Source organism: Thermobia domestica, unplaced genomic scaffold (assembly GCF_964235325.1).
Source record: "Thermobia domestica unplaced genomic scaffold, izTheDome1.hap1.1 HAP1_SCAFFOLD_640, whole genome shotgun sequence".
NCBI classification, from domain to species: domain Eukaryota; kingdom Metazoa; phylum Arthropoda; class Insecta; order Zygentoma; family Lepismatidae; genus Thermobia; species Thermobia domestica.
The window spans coordinates 26,308-35,076 of record NW_027656350.1 but is presented as its reverse complement, the minus strand read 5'-3'; positions in this window follow the sequence as shown (position 1 = coordinate 35,076).

Below are 8,769 nucleotides of genomic sequence, written 5' to 3'. Positions count from 1 at the left end.
CGCCACTGCGTGGTGCTCCACTCGCTAGGAAGAAGATACCCGGAGGGATTGTGGTGGAGGATCAAAATAATTAACGCACTCACGAACTATGCTCTCATAAAATGTATGCAAAAAGTAATGAGACTCGCCGCTGCGTGGCGCTCCATTCCCTAAAAGCAAGCTCTCCGGATGGGTTGTGGTGGATCATCAAAAATATTAACGCACTGACGAACTATGCCCTTATAAAGTAAATGCAGAAAGTAATGAGACTCGAAGCTGCATGGCGCTCCATTCGCTAGAAGGAAGCTACCCGGATGGATAGTGGTGGATGATCAAAACAATTAACGCACTGACGAACAATGCCCTCATAAAGTGTATGCAGAAAATAATGAGACACGCCGCTGCGTGGCGCTCCATTCGCTTGAACCAATCTCCCCGGTGGGATTGTGCTGGATGATCCAACTAATTAACGCACTGAAACACTATGATCACAAATATTATGTCAATTAATTAATGAGACTCGCCGCTGCGTGGCGCTCCATTCGGTTGAAGCAAGCTCCCCGGAGGGATTGTGGTGGATGATCCAACCAATTAACGCACTGAAGTTCTATGCTCACACACAGTATGTGACAAGAAATTAATGAAACTCGCCGCTGCGTGGTGCTCAATTCGCTTGAAGCAATTTCCCCGGGGGGATTGTGGTGGATGATCCAACCAATTTACGCACGGAAAAACTATGATCACACACAGTATGTGTTTTTTTTGTATGTGTATGTGTACGAGTATGTAATGAGACTCGCCGCTCCGTGGCGCTCCATTCGCTAGAAGAAAGCTCCCCGGAGGGATTGTGTTGGATGATCCAGCCAATTAACGAACTGAAGCACTATGCTCACACACAGTATGTGTCATGAAAGTAATGAGACTCGCCGCTGCGTGGCGCTCCATTCGCTAAAAGCAAGCTACCCGGAGGGATTGTGGTGGATGATCCAACGAATTATTGCACACAAGCACTATGCTCACACACAGTATGTGTCAAGAAAGTAATAATACTCGCCGCTGCGTGGTGCTCCATTCGATAGAAGCAAGCTCCCCAGAGAGATTGTCTTTGATGATCAAAACAATTAACGTACTGACGAACTATGCCCTCATAAAATGTATGATGAAAGTAATGAGACTCGCCGCTGCGTGGAGCTCCATTCGCTTGAAACAAGCTCTCCGAAGGGATTGTGGTGGATGATCCAACAAATTAACGCACTGAAGCACTATGCTCACACACAGTATGTGTCAAGAAAGTAATGAGACTCGCCGCTTCGTGGCACTCCATTCGCTTGTAGCAAGCTCCCCGGAAGGATTGTGGTGGATGATCAAACCAATAAACGAACTGAAGTACTGTGGTCAAACACAGTATGTTTCAAGAAAGTAATTAGACTCGCCGCTGCGTGACGCTCCATTCGATTGAAGCAAGCTACCCGGAGGGACTGTAATGGATGATCTTACCAATTAACGCACTGAAGCACTATGCTCACACACAGTATGTTACAAGAAGGTAATGAGACTCGCCGCTGCGTTGCGCTCCATTCGGTTGAAGCAAGCTCCCCGGAGGGATTGTTGTTGATGATCCAACCAATTACGGCACTGACGAACTATGCCCTGACAAAGTGTATGCAGAAAGTAATGAGACTCCTCGCTGCGTGGCGCTCCATTCGCTAGAAGCAAGCTACCTAGAGGGATTGTGGTGGATGATCAAAACGATTAACGCACTGACGAACTATGACTTCATATAATGTATGCAGAAAGTAATGAGACTCGCCGCTGCGTGCCGCTCCATTCCCTTGAAGCAAGCTCCCCGGAAGGATTTTAATGGACGATCCAACCAATTAACGCACTGAAGCACTATGCTCACACATAGAGTATGTGTCAAGAAAGTAATGAGACTCGCCGCTGCGTGGCGCTCCATTCGCTTGAAGCGAGCTACCCAGAGGGATTCTGGTGGATGATCCAACAAATTAACGCACTGAAGCACTATGCTCACACACAGTATGTGTCAAGAAAGTAATGAGATTCGCCGCTGCGTGGCGCTCCATTCGCTAGAAGCAAGCTACCCGGCGGGATTGTGGTTGATGATCAAAACCATTAACGCACTGGCGAACTATGCCCTCCTAAAGTGTATGCAGAAAGTAATGAGACACGCCCTTGCGTGGCGCTCCATTCGCTTGAAGAAAGCATCCTGGAGGGATTCTGGTGGATGATCCAACCAATTAACGCACTGAAGCACTATGCTCACACACAGTATGTGTCAAGAAAGTAATGAGATTCGCCGCTTCGTGGCGCTCCATTCGCTAGAAGCAAGCTACCCGGAGGGATTGTGGTGGATGATCAAAACAATTAACAAACTGACGAACTATGCCCTCATAAAGTGTATGCAGAAAGTAATGAGACTCGCCGCTGCGTGGCACTCCATTCGCTTGAAGCAAGGTCCCCGGAAGGATTGTGGTGGATGATCAAACCAATTAAGGACCTGAAGTACTATGGTCTAACACAGTATGTGTCAAGAAAGTAATGAGACTCGCCGCTGCGTGGCGCTCCATTCGCTAGAAGCAAGCTACCCGGCGGGATTGTGGTTGATGATCAAAACAATTAACGCACTGACGAACTATGCTCTGATAAAGTGTATGCAGAAAGTAATGAGACTCGCCCTTGCGTGGCGCTCCATTCGCTTGAAGAAAGCATCCTGGAGGGATTCTGGTGGAAGATCCAACCAATTAACGCACTGAAGCACTATGCTCACACACAGTATTTGACAAAAAAGAAATGAGACTAGCCGTTGCGTGTCGCTCTGTTCGCTTGAAGCAATCTCCCCGGTGGGATTGTGGTGGATGATCCAAATAATTAACGCACTGAAGCACTATGATCACAAACAGTATGTGTCAAGAAAGTAATGAGACACGCCACTGCGTGGCGCTCCATTCGGTTGAAGCAAGCTCCCCGGAGGGATTGTGGTGGATGATCCAACAAATAAACGCAGTAAAGTACCATGCTCACACACAGTATGTGTCAAGAAAGTAATGAAACTCGCCGCTGCGTGGCGTTCCATTCGCTTGAAGCAAGCTCCCCGAAGTGATTGTGGTGGATGATCAAAACAATTAACGCACTGAAACACTATGCTCATACACAGTATGTGTCAGGAAATTAATGAGACTCGCCGCTGCGTAGCGCTCTATCCGCTAGATGCAATCTACCCGGAGAAATTGTGGTGGATGACCAAGACAATTAACGCACTGACGAACTATGTCCTTATAGAGTGTATGCAGAAAAAATGAGACTCGCCACTGCGTGGTGCTCCACTCGCTAGAAAGAAGATACCCGGAGGGATTGTGGTGGAGGATCAAAACAATTAACGCACTCACGAATTATGCTCTCATAAAATGTATGCAAAAATTAATGAGACTCGCCGCTGCGTGACGCTCCATTCCCTAAAAGCAAGCTCTCCGGATGGGTTGTGGTGGATCATCAAAAATATTAACGCACTGACGAACTATGCCCTTATAAAGTAAATGCAGAAAGTAATGAGACTCGAAGCTGCATGGCGCTCCATTCGCTAGAAGGAAGCTACCCGGAGGGATTGTGGTGGATGATCAAAACAATTAACGCACTGACGAACAATGCCCTCATAAAGTGTATGCAGAAAATAATGAGACACGCCGCTGCGTGGCGCTCCATTCGCTTGAACCAATCTCCCCGGTGCGATTGTGGTGGATGATCCAACTAATTAACACACTGAAACACTATGATCACAAATATTATGTGTCAATTAAGTAATGAGACTCGCCGCTGCGTGGCGCTCCATTCAGTTGAAGCAAGCTCCCCGGAGGGATTGTGGTGGATGATCCAACCAATTAACGCACTGAAGTACTATGCTCACACACAGTATGTGACAAGAAATTAATGAAACTCGCCGCTGCGTGGCGCTCAATTCGCTTGAAGCAATTTCCCCGGGGGGATTGTGGTGGATGATCCAACCAATTAACGCACGGAAGAACTATGATCACACACAGTATGTGTTTTTTTTTGTATGTGTATGTGTACGAGTATGTAATGAGACTCGCCGCTCCGTGGCGCTCCATTCGCTAGAAGCAAGCTCCCCGGAGGGATTGTGTTGGATGATCCAGCCAATTTCTTTTAATTGCTCAGACGCGCCTCTTCGGTTTCGGTACCTGAAGATTTGAACCGAAACGGGCTATCATCATTGCAATATCATTCTTCAACCTTTATTTCATCGTTCATATTTATTTGAGGAACGGGGACAAGGACAAGGACGAGGACAAGGAACATGAAAACAAGAAAACAAACAAAACAAAACAAACAATAAAATTTGAAAAAAAAACAGGATCCTAACTACTAATTATTATCTGATAATGAGTAATCTTCCTTTATATAATCTAACTAATCTACTTTGATTCTGACTCAAGTTGAACTTGACGTCAGGCCTATCATTTTCATCATTCGTTGCTTCTGATCTATACTTAGCCTTTCCCGTACTATTTCCTCTTCTTTCTTTTCGTTTTGTTCATGTTTTTCCCTGTATGATTTTTTTGGTTTCACCTGTATGCGTGATTTGACTCTCTCCTGTGCGAGAATTCACCACATTCTCCACTTATATCACTAATCACACACATCGCTTAGCACTATTTAGCCCTATCCACACTTAATTTTTGTAGTTAGAGGGATTGTGGTGGATGATCAAAACAATTAACGCCCTAACGAACAATGCTTCATAAAGTGTATGCAGAAAATAATGAAACTCGTCGCTGCGTGGCGCTCCATTCGCTTGAAGCAATCTCCCCGGTGGGATTGTGGTGGATGATCCAACTAATTAACACACTGAAGCACTATGATCACAAACAGTATGTGTCAAGAAAGTAATGAGACTCGCCGTTGCGTAGCGCTCTATACGGTAGATGCAAATTACCCGGAGGAATTGTGGTGGATGACCAAAACAATTAACGCACTGACGAACTATGCCCTCATAGAGTGTATGCAGAAAGTAATGAGACTCGCCGCTGCGTGGCGCTCCATTCGCTAGAAGCAAGCTACATGGAGCTATTGTGGTGGATGATCAAAACAATTAAAACACTGACGAACTATGCCCACATAAAGTGTATGCATAAAGTAAAGAGACTAGCCGCTGAGTGGCGCTCCATTCGCTAGAAGCAAGCTACCGGGTGGGATTTTGGTGGATGATCAAAACAATTAACGCACTGAAGCACAATGCTCACACACAGTATGTGTCAAGAAAGTAACGAGACTTACCGCTGCGTGGCGCTCCATTCGCTAGATGCAAGATACCAGGAAGGATTGTGGTGGACGATCAAAACAATTAACGCACTGACGAACTATGCCATCATAAAGTGTATGCAGAAAGTAATGAGATTCGCCGATGCGTGGCACGCCATTCGCTTGACGCAAGCTCCCCGGCAGGATTGCGGTGGATGATCTAACCAATTAATGCACTGAAGCAATATGCTCACACACAGTATGTTTCAAGAAAGTAATGAGACTCGCCGCTACGTGGCGCTCCATTCGCTTGAAACAAGCTCTACGGAGGGATTGTGTTTGATGATCCAACCAATAAACGCACTTATGAACTATGCCCTCATAAAGTGTATGCAGAAAGTAATGAGACTCGCCGATGCGTAGCGCTCCGTTCGCTAGAAGCAAGCTACCCGGAATTATTGTGGTGGATGATCAAAACAATTAACGCACTGAAGCACTATGCTCACACACATTATGTGTCAAGAAAGTAATGAGACTCGCCGCTGCGTGGCGCTCCATTCGCTAGAATCAAGCTACCCGGAAGGATTGCGGTGGAAGAACCAACCAATTAACGCACTGAAGCAATATGCACACACACAGCATGTTTCAAGAAATTAATGAGACTCGCCGCTTCGTGGCGCTCCATTCGCTAGAAGCAAGTTCCTCCGGGGGATTGTGGTGTATGATCCAACCAATTAACGCACTGAGGCACTATCCTCACACACAGTATGTGTCCAGAAAGTAATGAGACTCGCCGCTGAGTGGCGCTCCATTCGATAGAAGCAAGCTACCTGGAGGTATTCTGGTGGATGATCAAAATAATTAACGCACTGACGAACTATGCCCCCATAAAGTGTATGCAGAAAGTAATGAGACTAGCCGCTGAGTGGCGCTCCATTCGCTAGAAGAAAACTACCCGGAAGGATTTTGGTGGATGATCAAAACAATTAACGCACTGAAGCACAATGCTCACACACAGTATGTGTCAAGAAAGTAATGAGACTCGCCGCTGCGTGGCGTTCCATTCGCTTGAAGCAAGCTCCCCGAAGTGATTGTTTTGGATGATCCAAAAATAAACACACTGACGAACTATGCCCTCATAAAGTGTATGCAGAAAGTAATGAGACTATCCACTGCGTGGCGCTCCATTCGCTAGAAGCAAGCTAACCAGAGGGATTGTGGTGGATGATCAAAACAATCAACGCACTGAAGCACTATGCTCACACACAGTATGTGTCAAGAAAGTAATGAGACTCGCCGTTGCGTGGCGCTCCATTCGCTTGAAGCTAGCTCCTTGGAGGAATTGTGGTTGATGATCCAACCAATTAAGCAAGCTCCCCGGAGGGTTATTGGTGGATGATCCAAACGCAAACGCATTGACGAACTATGCCCTTATAAAGTGTATGCAGAAAGTAATGAGACTCGCCACTGCGTGGCGCTCAATTCACTAGAAGCAAGCTACCTGGAGGGATTGAGGTGGATGATCAAAAGTTAACGCACGGACGAACTATGCCCTCATAAAATGTATGCAGAAAGTAATGAGACTAGCCGCTGAGTGGTGCTCCATTCGCTAGAAGCAAGGTACCCGGAAGGATTTTGGTGGATGATCAAAACAATTAACGCACTGAAGCTCAATGCTCACACACAGTATGTGTCAAGAAAGTAATGAGACCCGCCGCTCCGTGGCGCTCCATTCCCTTGATGGAAGATACCTGGAGGGATTGTGGTGGATGATCAAAACAATTAACGCACTGACGAACTATGCCCTCATAAAGTGTATGCAGAAAGTAATGAGACTCGCCGCTTCGTGGCACTCCATTCGCTTGAAGCAAGCTCTCCGGAAGGATTGTGGTGGATGATCAAACCAATAAACGAACTGTAGTACTGTGGTCAAACACAGTATGTTTCAAGAAAATAATGAGACTCGCCGCTGCGTGGCGCTCCATTCGCTTGAAGCGAGCTCTACGGAGGGACTGTAATGGATGATCCTACCAATTAACGCACTGAAGCACTATGCTCAGACACAGTATGTTACAAGAAAGTAATGAGACTCGCCGCTGCGTTGGGCTCCATTCGGTTGAAGCAAGCTCCCCGGGGGGTTTGTGGTGGATGATCCAACCAATTAAGGCACTGACGAACTATGCCCTCATAAAGTGTATGCAGAAAGTAATGAGACTCGCCGCTGCGTGGCGCTCCATTCGCTAGAAGCAAGCTACCCAGAAAGATTGTGGTGGATGATCAAAACAATTAACGCACTGACGAACTATGACTTCATAAAATGTATGCAGAAAGTAAAGAGACTCGCCGCTGCGTGGCGCTCCATTCACTTGAAGCACGCTCCCCGGAGGGATTTCAAAGGACGATCCTACCAATTAACGCACTGAAGCACTATGATCACACATAGGGTATGTTTTTTTTTTTTTTTTTAATTCCGCCACTACTCCTGCCTTTGCCTAATATTAAGGTCTTACTGGCAGACGCTACTGCCCCTTACTCTATTTAATCTCTCTTATTTTCTCTACTCTCTCTCTTTCGTTTCATATGTCCCAGAGGCTGGGTGTGGGGCTTATATTATTAATGCCTGATGCCTTATTGTTATATCAGGCTTTGTATCCTTTACTTTATTAATTAGTCTGAATTAAAAATTATTAGTACATTTACATATATAACACATATAACACATCAATACATAAGATAACACATTGACTAAACCACATCATACTACAAAATACATAACAATGAGTTATTGTTGAATATAAAGGTGGAGACGAACAGTATTTTAGATTATAGAATCTTCCTTTCCTTTGCAAAATTTTTTAATGGTTTCTCACCTGTTTTAAAATAAAAATTAAAATATAGCCTTATTTGTTAAGAATTTTTGTTTTTCACCTGTTTAATTTAATTTATTGGTTTTTCACCTATTTATTTATTTATTTATTTATTTATTTATTTTAGGCACTCTCCTGTGTTAGGTTTTAAAATGGTTTCTCTCCTGTTTTAAAATAAAAGTAAAATATTGCCTTATTTTGTTAAAGTTTTGTTTTACACCTATTTAGTTTAAGTTATTGGTTTTCACCTATTTATTTATTTTAGGCTCTCTCCTGTGTTAAAAATTTTCCACCCTATTTATTCAAAATAATAATAATAATAATATATTTTATTTATTTATTTACTTGTAATCATTTTTGTTTAATTATTCATCTAGCTTATTTTATTTTATTTCGCGGTCTTCCAGCTACTCAGACGATAATACCTATTATTACCATTATTAAATTTTCTTAGATGATTAAATCTTATCATAGCTGCGGTCCTCCTGCAGCAGAATAAAACCTGTAACACTCATTATTACACTGCACTAACACACAACTTACCACACACAAAACACTACAAACGCGTATCACACTACACTCACACAAGACACACAAAAACTAAAATATTATTGCTATTGTTCTTATTCTTGTTCTGGATTTTGTCGTC